Source organism: Rhinatrema bivittatum, chromosome 14 (genome assembly GCF_901001135.1).
Source record: "Rhinatrema bivittatum chromosome 14, aRhiBiv1.1, whole genome shotgun sequence".
NCBI lineage: Eukaryota > Metazoa > Chordata > Amphibia > Gymnophiona > Rhinatrematidae > Rhinatrema > Rhinatrema bivittatum.
The window spans coordinates 53,763,662-53,777,068 of NC_042628.1; the positions used below are offsets into that span (position 1 = coordinate 53,763,662).

The following is a 13,407-nucleotide window of genomic DNA, read 5'->3' on the forward strand; positions in this document are numbered from 1 at the left end:
ATCATTTTGCTTTCTTCCACCAATTGTGGTCTTAAAAGATGAGTGCAACTCTCTCCCACACCCCCCTGTATCTCCTCTCAGCACCCTATCCTTCTCCTTCTTGGGAAGGGAATATAAATCCCTCAGTCTTGGCCACCTTAAGGCTGGAATCAAGTGTCCCACACTGAGATCATCCCATCTCAAACAATTAAAAGAATTGGGAAGCACTCTGTGGAAGGGGGATGCAGGGGAGGCCTACGATCACCCAGGAATATGGAATCCCCTACGCCCCAGAATTAAGGGTCACAAGCTCCTATTTCCCCTCTGAAGCATTATCCCCCCTTCTGAGCAGGTACAACCACCTCTTCCTCCTCTTGTCCTGACAATTTGCTAGAACTGCTCCAGTCAGAGGAGTGTTCCAGCACCCCTAAGACTACCAAGGCCAAAAGAAAATTATTACTTACCTGCTAATTTTCGTTCCAGTAGTACCATGGATCAGTCCAGACCGTGGGTTATGTCCCCATTCCAGCAGATGGAGTCAGCCCAAAGCTTCGAGGGGGCGTCACCATAAGTACTACTACCCCCTCTGCAGGAGTTCAGTATCGAGAATATCAAAGCCCGAGGAACCAGAAACCCCTGAATTGGATCAAGTTTAAACAAGACGGCAACAATAAGCCGCTGAAAATGTAACTAGAGAAACTGCCCCGTCCCACCAACGGATGGGGGGTCCCCTCGCATGTTGACCCCTAAGAAAACAAGCACAAAACAGTGAAACCAGGGAACACGTGAGAGAAAAACAGTAGAAAAACCACTACCATATAACAGCTGAGGCGAATCAGCCACCAAAGACAGCCGAGCAGGATGAAGACCCAAGTGAGGTGGGCGTCTGGACTGATCCATGGTACTACAGGAACGAAAATTAGCAGGTAAGTAATAATTTTCTTTTCCCTGTACGTACCTGGATCAGTCCAGACCGTGGGATGTACCCAAGCTTCCCTAGACCGGGTGGGGTCCTGCGAGGCCCGCTCGTAGAACCTGTTCGCCAAAATGTCCATGGACGGACGAGGCGAGGTGTAGGCGATAGTGTCTTGAGAACGTGTGCAACGATTTCCAGGTGGCCGCTCTACAGATTTCCTGCGAAGAGACCGAGCGGGTCTCCGCCCAGGAGGCTGCCTGCGACCGGGTGGAATGCGCTACAATGCCAGACGGCGGGGACCGCCCCACCCCAATGTAGGAAGCAGCAATACCGGCCTTCAGCCATCTGGCGATGGTCGTCTTCGAGGCCTGAGAACCCTTCCGGGGCCCGGACCAAAGGACGAAGAGATGATCCGAAGTCCGAAAATCATTCGTAGCCTCCAGGTAGATGCGCAGAGTGCGCTTGACATCAAGTAGACGTAGGGACCGCGGCTCAGATGAAGGGAAAGATGGCAGTTCCACCGTCTGATTCACATGGAACGCAGAAACCACCTTCGGAAGGAAGGAGGGTACAGTACGAAGAGACACTCCCGAATCGGAGAATCGAAGATAGGGCTCTCTACACGACAGAGCCTGGAGCTCCGAAATCCGCCGAGCCGAGCAGATGGCCACCAGGAACACAGTCTTGAGAGTGATATCCTTGATCGTCGCATTCCTCAGCGGTTCAAATGGAGGTCCCGACATGGAACGTAGTACCAGATTGAGACTCCAGGAGGGACAAGGGTCCCGCAATGGAGGTCGCAAATGTTTGACCTCCTTGAGAAAACGGACGATGTCTGGATGTTGTAACAGAGAACCTCCGTCACGCAGAAGGGAGCCAAGGGCGGCCACTTGAACCCGGAGGGAGTTGTAAGCGAGCCCCTTGTCCACTCCCGCTTGTAGGAACTGGAGGATCTGGGGAACCGACGCCTCCATGGGTCTTGTGTTCAGGCCGGTACACCACTGCTCGAACACCTTCCAGACCCACACATAGGCCACTGACGTGGAAGCCTTCCGAGAACGCAGCAGCGTTGACACTACCGCCTCCGGATAGCCCCGTCGCCGGAGGCGGCGCCTCTCAAAAGCCAGGCCGCAAGACAGAAGAGTTCTGCCTGGTCGAAAAATACCGGTCCCTGGTGGAGGAGGCGGGGAAGATGGCCCAGCCGGATGGGACCGTCGATTACCAGGAGGAGGAGGTCCGCGAACCAAGGACGTCTTGGCCACTCTGGCGCGACGAAGATTACAGTCCCCTGATGAGCCTCTATCCGGCGGAGTAGTCTTCCCACCAGCGGCCATGGGGGGAACGCGTAGAGGAGCAGATCGGCCGGCCACGGGAGCGCGAGTGCATCGACGCCCTCTGCCCCCCGCTCTCTCCGGCGGCTGAAGAAACGGGGGGCCTTGGCATTTTGTGCAGTCGCCATGAGATCCAGGTGGGGGGGTCCCCACCTCCGTACGAGCAACTGCATGGCCTCGTCGGAGAGGGACCACTCTCCGGGGTCCAGCAGCTGACGGCTGAGGAAATCCACCTGGACGTTGTCCACGCCCGCGATGTGCGAGGCCGCCAGACGGGCCAGGTGCCTTTCCGCCCACTGCATCAGCATTGCGGCCTCGATCGCGACCTGCGGGCTTCGAGTGCCGCCCTGTCGATTGATGTAGGCCACCGTCGTCTCGTTGTCCGATAAGATTCTGACTTCCCGATTCCGAAGGAGTGGGAGGAAGTGGAGGAGCGCCAGCCTGACTGCTCTGGTCTCCAGACGATTGATGGACCACTTCGCCTCTTCCGCGGACCACGTCCCTTGTGTGGCGCTGCGGTCGCAGACTGCTCCCCAGCCTGTGAGACTGGCGTCGGTGGTTACCACTATCCAATTTGGCAGATCGAGGGAGACGCCGCGAGCCAGGTGCTCCGGGACCATCCACCAGGCCAGACTGCTCCTGGCAACCTGGGGCAGTGGAAGGATCACCTGGTAGTCCTGCGAAAGAGGTTTCCAACGGGAGAGGAGCGCTCGTTGCAGAGGTCAGAGGCGCGCAAAAGCCCAAGGGACCATGTCGATGGTGGAACCCATGACCCCCAGGAGCTGCAGATAGTCCCAGGAGGTGGGAGCTGGTAATGCAGAAAACCACTGTATGTGCTCCCGCAGGGCTTGCGCCTTGTCCTGGCGTAGGAAGACCGCTCCCAGACGGGTGTCGAAGGTCGCCCCCAAGAAGTCCAAGCGCTGCGAGGGCACGAGGGAGCTCTTGGAGAAGTTGACCACCCATCCCAGGGACTGCAGAAACTCTATCACCCTGGCCACAGCAGCCTGTCCATGCCGAAAAGACTTCGCTCTGATGAGCCAATCGTCCAGATAGGGGTGGACTAGAATACCCTCCTTCCGAAGGGCAGCCGCCACGACAACCATTATCTTGGTGAAGGTGCGCGGGGCTGTTGCCAATCCGAACGGAAGCGCCACAAACTGGAAATGCTGGTCCAGGATCTTGAAACGTAGAAGTCGATGATGCTCCCGCCGGATGGGGATGTGCAGATAGGCCTCCGTCAGGTCCAAGGAGGCCAGGAACTCCCCTCGATGCACCGCCGCGATCACTGAACGCAGCGTTTCCATGCGGAACCTGGTCACTCGGAGAGATTTGTTGACTTCCTTCAAGTCCAGTATGGGGCGGAAGGAACCGTCTTTCTTCGGTACGACGAAGTAGATGGAATAGTGACCCAAGCCCACCTCTCCGGAGGGCACGGACACAATGGCGCCTATCTCCCACAGTCTGTCCAGTGTCAGCTGAACCGCCCTTCGCTTGGTGGCCAAGCCGCAAGGGGAGAAAATGAACCGTCCCTTGGGAGCGCGGACAAACTCCAACTCGTAGCCGCGTCCTATGGTGTCCAAGACCCACTGATCCGAGGTGATCCGCGCCCACTCCTCGTAGAAGAACGCTAGCCGCCCCCCAATCTTGGGGACGGCGGAGTGGGCGAGCTGAACATCATTGCGAGGACTTGGGAGACGGTTGTCCCGCCGAGGAAGTGGGACGCGCGGGGCGGCGCCCGCGAAAGGAGCGCGACCAGGGCTGAGACCTGGAGGGAGGGGGTCGGGCTGTCGCCGGTCTGTAACTCCTGTAGCGTCTTTGCGCCCTGGCTCTGGTCCGGGAGGACGAGAAAGCCCTGGTGGAGCGATATCTGTCTTCCGGCAGGCGATGGACCGCGTTTTCCCCCAGCGACTTGATGATCTGGTCCAGATCCTCCCCAAATAGGAACTTACCCCTGAATGGCAGGGAACCCAGGCTCGACTTGGAGGACGTGTCCGCCGCCCAGTTGCGTAGCCATAGGAGCCGACGCGCCACCACCACAGAGGCCATGGAGCGGGCGAGGACCCTGAAGAGATCATAGGAGGCGTCAGCCCTGTAAGCCACCGCGGCTTCCAGCCTATCCGCTTGAGCGGCCTCCTCGGGTGGCAGCACCTGAGAAGTGAGCAGTAGCTGCACCCAGAGAAGACTAGCCCGCTGGGCAAGCGAGCTGCACATCGCCGCCCGCAGCCCCACTGCGGAGACCTCGAAGACCCGCTTGAGGAAGACTTCCAACTTGCGATCCTGCGTGTCCCTTAACGCCGCTCCACCCGTCACCGGAATGGTGGTCCTCTTCGTGACCGCCGTCACCGCGGAGTCCACCCTGGGTACCTTGATGAGATCCAGAAAATCTTCCGGCAGCGGGTACAGCCTCTCCATGGCGCGGCTGCCCTTTAGAGCAGCCTCCGGGGAATCCCATTCCCTGGTGAGGAGTTGCAGAAACGACTCGTGAATGGGAAATGCCCGCGCCCGCGGACGAAGTGCTGCCAGTACCGGATCTCCCTTCTTCGAAGACGTGACTACAGCCGGCGCGACGGGAGCTGGCGGGTCCGGCGGGGGATCGAGGTCCAACCCCTGGATGATCTGCGGGATTAAGTCATCCAGCTCATCCCGCTGGAAAAGGCGCAGCGTGCGTGGATCCTCTCCCTCTGACGTAGAATCCCCTTGTCCCGTAGCGGCAGGGTCCGATCCTGGGGAAACCGGGTCCGACCCAGTCCCCCCCGAACCCACGGGGAGCCGGACGTGGGCGGGGAGCTGCGGGGCCCCTACGCCCACCGGCGGGGGAGGGACCGGAGAGAGGGCCGCAGGCCGCGGCAGCTTGGGTGGTGGAGGCCCCGCGGGAGCCGCCAATTCCTGCAAGTACGCTGTATGCATCAGCCGAATAAACTCTGGAGAAAAGCCCGGCCTACTCGGGGTGACCTCCGCGGGTGGGGGCCCCGGGGAACCCTGTCCCTGTGAGTCCACCTCCGTAGCTGCCTCCGGTAATAAGATCGGGGGAGGTTCCTCAGAGGTCTCCCCATCCTCCAGCACCGTCTGATCCCCTTCGGGGCGCAGCGCGTGCAAAATGGCCGCCATTCCCGCCAGGAATGGGGGAGGGGCCGGCCCACGCCGCCCGGGCAAGGCTGCGAATGCTGAAAAATAAGTGCGGGGCCCGGACGTGCCTTCCCCCCCTGGGAGGCACCTAGCACAGATGCCCTCCCTAGAAATGCGCGATCCTGGCTCGCCGCAGGCCGAGCAACGCGACGGCCGCGGCATGGCAGGCGCGCAGAAAGACAGCCCCGACGGTGAAAAACCACCCGGCAGCCTCGGGGGGGGGGGGGGGGGGGGGCCGTGAGACGGCGCGCCGCTGCGAGGGGGCCCGGACGGCCCGCACTACCCGCCGAGACAAGAAACCCAAGCGGCGCCACGGGGGGGCCTTCCTGGCCTCACAGCCCGCCGAAATAGCTCTCCCTGCTGCCCACGAGGAGCCGGCAAAATGGCCGCGGGAGCAAGTGAAGGAGGCCGGTCTCACCGGCAGTCGCGATAACCTAGCTGAAAAGAAAAAGTACAGCCAAGAAAATAACAGGAAAGCGACTTACCCCGGGAGAGACACAGACCAGCGCTGAGAGCGAAGAAAAAGGAAGGCAGAGAGCCAGCACAACAGAGAAGCCACGCCTCCCCAATTAACCAATTAACCCTTTTTTTTTTTAAACTAAAGTACAACTTATCGGGAGCAAGCCCAGATTCCACTACTCGCATCTGCTGGAGTCAGAAGATACTGAACTCCTGCAGAGGGGGTAGTAGTACTTATGGTGACGCCCCCTCGAAGCTTTGGGCTGACTCCATCTGCTGGAATGGGGACATAACCCACGGTCTGGACTGATCCAGGTACGTACAGGGAACCGGAGGTTTTTCCATGGGGCAACACAAATAGTGGCTGGGAAGCACTCAAGGAGGAATGCAGAAGCTACTGCCCAAGCAGAACCAGCCAGAGACTTTTTTTTCTTTTTTTAAACAGGCTGCAGTTGTTTTCAGCAGCACAAGCTTCATTTAGTCTTAAAACCCCTCTAGGAAGCCTAATTTATGTAGGGAGAAAGAGAGACGGCTCTACAGGCCGTTCCCTTCAATTGCTCCAGCAGCAGAGAGAAATTCCAACATGCCTGCGAGGTCACCTGCTACAATGACTCCATAGTGAGCTGGCGCTGGGCAGGCTCTGCCATGCCCGAGGGCAAATCTGAAGCCTCCCTGCCCCCAAAGGAACTTCTCCCTTTGACTATTACAGGGAAGAGAGAGGTAAAGAGCCTGGCATGCTTGGCCCTTATGTAATTATCTTTTTTTTTTGGCTCAAAGAGGTAGTAAATGGGTGCCAATCCTGCCAAAATCAGCACACGCTGACTAGCACACCAATACACTGCCTTCCCCGATAGGGGCCAGAGCTTGAATTAGGAAACCCCAGACTTGCTTCCTCTCACTGGGTACCTGCCTGCTTGCAGGGCTGATATGGTGAGCCACAGTAACTTACCTGTGGTATCTCCCTTCTCTTTTTTTGTTTTTTTTCCCCAGAATCCAGCAGGAGGAAGCGGGGAGGGTTATTTAATTTATTTAAACCATTTCTATACAGTCTTTAACAATACAGGATTGACCAAAATGGTTTATAATAATTTCAAAAAATAAACAGAAATTATAAATATACTATAAAAATAAAATAAATAAAACAGAATAAAAAGATAAAATAACAAAATCAGTAGGAGAGAAATACAGTTTATATATTTTATTCCCTAAACTTGTATAATATAATCTATATTCCCTGTACTTAAATTACCAAAAATCAAGAACCAGCCAGAAAAATCTAAGAATACAAAAGACCTAAATAAGAGATATCTAGAGTAATTTCAGATGTTGAACTGTAAATTGAGTTATTGGCTCATAGCTGCGAATGCTTCTTTGAACAAATGGGTTTTTAGAGATTTTTTTAATTCTTTTACGTCCGAGATTTGCCTTAGGACGTTTGGGAGGGAATTCCATAATATGGGCCCGCTATGGAAAACGCCCTCTCTCTTGTGACGTTTAATCTGGTGACTCGTACTGTTGGGACTTCTAGGAGATTCTTGCTAATGGATCTAAGGTTTCTAGCAGGTTTGTAAAGCCTCAAAGAGGTGCAAAACCAAATTGTATCTTGATTATTTATGAGTGCATGTAAAAGAGTTAGAATTTTGTATTTGATTCTGTATTTTATAGGCAACCAATGTAAACTGAATAAGATGGGTGTAATATGATGCTTCAATGGTGAACCGGTAAGTACCCTTGCTGCAGCATTTTGAATTAGCGACAAGGGTTTAACAGTAGATTCTGGAAGACCAAGATATAAACCATTACAGTAGTCCAGACCAGAAAAAATCAGGGACTGGAGTACTGTTTGGAAATCTGATGAAAATAGCAGTGGTTTTAATCGTTTCAACGTGTGAAGTTTAAAAAATGAATTTTTAACAAGATTGGAGATATCATGAGTTAGTGATAGATTAGTATCTACCATGACTCCTAAGTTCAGAGCCACTTTTGTTATGCGAATCTTCTCATGTCCCATATGAGTGTACGAATGTGGGCTGTTAGTAGGATTGTCGATTACACTTAGGAACACTATTTCAGGTTTTTTTGGCATTAAGAACATAAGAAAATGCCATACTGGGTCAGACCAAGGGTCCATCAAGCCCAGAATCCTGTTTCCAACAGTGGCCAATCCATGCCATAAGAACATGGCAAGTACCCAAAAACTGAGGGGCAGATTTTTAAAAAATACGCGAGCGCGTACTTTTGTTCGCGCACCAGGTGCGAACAAAAGTACGCTGGATTTTATAAGATACGCGCGTAGCCGCGCGTATCTTATAAAATCCAGGGTCGGCGCGCGCAAGGGGGTGCACATTTATGCAACCTGCGCGCGCCGAGCCCAGCGCGAGCTGCATGTTCCCTCCGAGGCCGCTCCGATTTCGGAGCGGCCTCGGAGGGAACTTTTCTTTGCCCTCCCCCCACCTACCTAACCCACCCCCCCCCGGCCCTATCTAAACCCCCCCTTACCTTTGGTCGGCAAAGTTACGCAGGCGTAACTTTGCGCGCGTCGCCGGCAGCCCCGCTCCATCCTCCGGTCCCGGGGGCTGGTCCGGAGGCCTCGACGACGCCCCCGGGCCAGCGCCACACCCCCGGGCCCGTCCCCGAAATGCCGGGGCACACCCCCGAAATGCCGCATCGTTTCGGGAATGCCCCGGACACGCTCCCTCCCTCCCCTTTTCGAAAGCCCCGGGGCTTACGCGCGTCCCGGGGCTTTACGCGTGCCGGCGGCCTATGCAAAATAGGTGTGCCGGCGTGCGTGGGCCTTTTAAAATCCACCCCTAAGTCTATTCCATGTTACCATTGCTAATGGCAGTGGCTATTCTCTAAGTGAACTTAATAGCAGGTAATGGACTTCTCCTCCAAGAACTTATCCAATCCTTTTTTAAACACAGCTATACTAACTGCACTAACCACATCCTCTGGCAACAAATTCCAGAGTTTAATTGTGCGTTGAGTAAAAAAGAACTTTCTCCGATTAGTTTTAAATGTGCCCCATGCTAACTTCATGGAGTGCCCCCTAGTCTTTCTACTATCCGAAAGAGTAAATAACCGATTCACATCTACCCGTTCTAGACCTCTCATTAAGTTTAAGTCTACTATGTGCAAGCCATTGATCAATGGTTTTGAAGTAAATTTGTGTTAGAGAGAGGGTATCTGCCCAGGAGGATTTGTATGGAATGAAAATCTGTATGTCGTCCGCAAATATTTTAAATTGGACATTTAAAGCGGTTAATATCTGGTAAAGAGGAAGTAGATATATATTGAATAGTATTGGTGACAGGGAAGATCCTTGAGGAACTCCTGTGGCTTGTGTGTGAATTTGAGAGCAGCTGGTTCCGATATTGATTTGATAGCAGCGGTTTGTAAGATTTATTTATTTAACGATTTTTATATACCAATAGCCATTTGCACATCGTACCGGTTTACAAGGAACAAGTGGAAGGCCAGAGGAAAGGCACAACCGTTACATGGAACGAATAAGTGAACATTTGAAAGCATTTAAAGAACAAAAGAAGAACATTTGATAACGTTCGATAACATATGAAAGATTAACTTAGTTATGTAAAACAAGGTATAAGAATTATATTTTACAAATATAAAAAGGTAGTGATTGTACATATGGGAGGGACTGGGGGGGGGGGAGTAACTGTTGAACCAATTTAAAACAGTGTCTTCTAGGCCAATAGATTGGAGTCTTGAAATCAGGATTTTATGGTCTAGTGTATCAAACACTGCAGAGATGTCAAATAACACTAGTAAAAAATCAGTGTTTGAGTCAAAGCCCCTAATATATGTGTTGAAAGATGAAAGTAGTAGGGTTTCAGTTGAGTGGCCCTTTCTGAAACCATGTTGATGTGGATGTATTATATTATGATCTGATAAGTATTCTTTTAATTGGTGAAGAACAATAGATTCTAAAGTTTAGGATAAAGAAGTTAATAGCAATTGGTCTCAAATTAGAAAAATCTGTAAAAGCTATTGATTTTCTCTTTTGGATGGGTGTAATTGAAGACTGCTTTAAACAATTTGGAAAAGTACCAGTTTCTAATGATTGATTTATTATTGCACAAATAGGTTCAGGGTAAGTTTCTCCTAAGCTCTTAAACAGCTGTCCAGGGCAAGGGTTCAGCAGGGAATTAGATAGTTTTTGTTTGTTGATAATTTTTTGAATTGTTTCCACAGAAATGATATCAAAAGAGGACCAGTGATTGACAGGTTCTTGATCGTTATAGTTGGGATAGGGTAGGTTTTTTAATTCTTGGGAGATGTTGATAGCATTATACTTTCAATCTAAAGTTATTTGATTACAAGTATTATTATCGATGTCAGAAGTTGTTTGAGAATCTGGTGATGTCAAAGATTTTACTATATTAAACAATGTAGCTGGGTTATTGTTGGCTAATTTTGTTAGCATAATATGTTTTTTTCTCAAAATTAACCTCTCGCCTGTATATTCTTAAGATACAGTGATAATTGCTTTTGGTATGAGTGTTTTTCTGTTTTCGCCATAAACGTTCTTGCTTTTGTAGCAGTGTTTTTAGTTTAAGTAGTTTATCACTATACCAAGGAGACTTGGGTTTTTGTTTATGTAAAGTTATGGTTTTCATTGGGGATACCAAGTCTAGAGTTTCGGAGTTGATGGTATTCCAGTTTTCAATTCCTGGTCTCCTATGATGCTGTGCCAGAGTGGCAAGAGGCCCATGGGGAACTGGGGTTATATTACCTCTGATCGAGTCCACATCCGGCACAGCATCATAGGATATCAGGAAGCAGTCCACGGAAGAGGATGAGCTGCAAACCGTTTTTTTTCCCCTCAAGCCTTAGGGGAGCAGGGGTCCCTCTGGTGACTTTCTCTTTCTCATTTCATAAGAGGCCTGATGTATTGTGAGCACGAATTCCATTGAAAACTACTGCTCTGCCCAACGGCCCTGCCTTCAGTGGATCTGGGTCTACCTCAGAATCCTCTGTCATCCGGCTGCTGCTCCATCTCCACTTACCCAGCTTCCCAATGCTGCAACCAGTTCCCCATGGGTCTCTTGCCACTCTGGCAACTCCTTCCCTCCTGCAAACTCCGTGGAGGTCCTTACCTTGATTGCCTCCTGCAGCTCCCCTTGCTCTGGGCCATCACAGTTCCAATATAAGGAGCCTGCAATGGCTCCCACAGAGAAAATGCTTCCTTCCCCTTTCTGCCATATTTTCTGAAGAGAGGGACACGCTCCAAAGAAATCATTCTCTCTCACTGCACAGCAAATGCTGCAGGAACAAACTTCTCTCTCTCTCTTTTTTTTTTGGAAGGACCAAATTTATACTGCCCTGCTGCAAACAAGCCCAGATAGGAACTGGATTATTATTATTATTATTTTTTTTTTTTTTTTAATGAACGAGAAGCCACTGCTGGCAGTTATCCATCAAGCTCTCTTTTTGTCTCGGGTCTGGGTACCTTAGAAAGATCAACCCTGTCAGGCCATTATCTTAAGGCCCTTATTTTTCCTTCTATCCCAGATCCTCTTCATCATCTGCTGGAGGCAGAGAACTACTGGCAACCATTCCTGCTATCCCAGGCTATATAGAGATGCATGACATCAGGAAAGGCTTGTGTTCTCTGCCTCCATCTGCTGGTGAGGGTGTATAACCTGTCTGGACTGGTCTGGCAGAATGACAAAATGACATTTTACAACATGGGAAAAATTCACAGAGCAGTTACTTGTGGCAGCCAAGTAAACTATAATTGTTTTGCAGGCTGCCACAACCTAGAGCAGGGGTAGACAACTCTGGTCCTCAAGTGCTTCAAACAGGTCTGGTTTTCAGGATAACCGTAATAAATATGGATAAAGTTATTTGTATGCACTGTTTATTTATTTCTTTAAAATATTTTTATGCCACACCATCCCACGTTCTGGAAGGCTCACAAGATTCACATATATGAAAGCATTTCTGAACATAAATAAAAACACCACAACATTCCATCATCTACAAATCTATCTGATGCATATTCATTGTAGATATCTTGAAAACCAGACCTGACTGTGGCATTTGAGTATGAGCATTGCCTATCTCTGACCTAAGGGGTAGATCACAGAAACTGAATATGGGGCATCGCAGGAAGATGATGGGCAAAGCAGAACATTTTTTGATGTGAATGTGTGGGAACTGTATGACGGTTCCACATTATAACATAAACGCCTATTTCTCAATGCTTAGGATAATGTAATGTTGTGCATTCTACCTTTTTCTTTAATTACTGATAATATACGACAGTTTTCTGAAGTTTACTGTCCTCTCGTCTTTATCACATATAATTTGCCACTAATTTTTATAAAGCCGTGTAATAAAACAAGGAATAATCTTTAAATCTAATCCAAAACTATCGTTGGATATCAACAACCCACTCCCCACCTTTCTAAAGTCAGAGAATTGGATACAAGGCTTGAAAAATAGGTCAGATGTTATTGGTTAAATAACAACGTAGCACATTATTGAGAGCGCGATGAGGCGGCTGATATCTCACTAAGATCTTTAAAATAGTCTTAAAATGAAAATGTTGGCCAGGCACAGAAAGAATGAGTCTTAAACTTGAGAAGCGAGATGGGACCCATGGGAAGAGCCTTAAAGTGAGGGTGTTAAGCGGGAATGGAAGAAGATCCTTAAAGCAGAGCTATGAGATAGGAACAATGCTTTAAAGTGAGGGCTTTGACCAAGAACAATGGGAGAAAACCTTAAAGTAAGGATATAAGACAGAAACAAGAGCGATAACTGTAAAGTGAGGGCATGAAATAGGAATAATGAAGTTCCTCCACTCTTTCCCTTATCTCCAAATCCCCTTCATTATTTTTAATACGATTACAAATCCTTTACCTTCTTCTTCGACAAGTCTCCAGTCTCTCAATTATTCCTACTCCAACCCAACGGAAGTGATGTGTAACAGCAACAATCCGGTTCGGCACCAAAACTCACCTCCTTTCCACTTCCGTAACAACGTCCGCATCACGTGCCAGGGACGAGTAACGGGACTGCCGGATTGCAATTATGAGCTACAACAAAGGGCGGAAGAGGTAGAAAGACTTCAATCCCCATAGACGCCCGGGGCACATCCAGGAGCGTGACGTTTTTGAAGTCGATGGGATCCTGGGAACTATAGTTAAAAAATATCGGCAGTGCACCAATAATGAATCTTAGGCGAGGGCAAAAAAGGCTGCCCGAAATAAGTTCAGAACTTGAGGAAAGGAAGGAGAAGAGGACACTGCATTAGGTTAGGAAGAACAGTGTCAAAGTTGTTAACATAGTAATGTTGCAAGGCCTAAAATAAATCTGATGGCAGATTGTCATCCAGATGAGAAAGAGAGAGAATTGGGGAGCGTTGAACTTGGAGGGGGAGGGAGAGAACAGGACGTGAAGGAGGAACCTTTGAAGTTAAAATGGGGAGGGAGGATTAAACTGGGAGAGAGAGGCAAAATGGTGGGGAGGCAAGAAAATAGAGCTGGCGGGTGGGAGGAGGGGGTTTGAACCAGGGAGGGAGCAGGAGAGAGAGTTAGGAGTTTATTCTTGAGGGAGGGTGGTTGAGAG

At 50.2% G+C, this 13,407-nt stretch overlaps 1 protein-coding gene across 1 annotated transcript in view; it reads right to left on the reverse strand.

Moving 5' to 3' along the window:
* The window catches only part of RABAC1 (Rab acceptor 1), a 78,605-nt gene extending 65,755 nt beyond the window's left edge, over positions 1-12,850 (reverse strand). Inside the window, exon 1 of the mRNA XM_029577122.1 lies at positions 12,700-12,850. The gene's annotated coding sequence lies outside the window, so the exon portion shown is untranslated. The remainder of the gene's footprint in view (positions 1-12,699) is intronic.
* Positions 12,851-13,407: the final 557 nt, after the last annotated feature.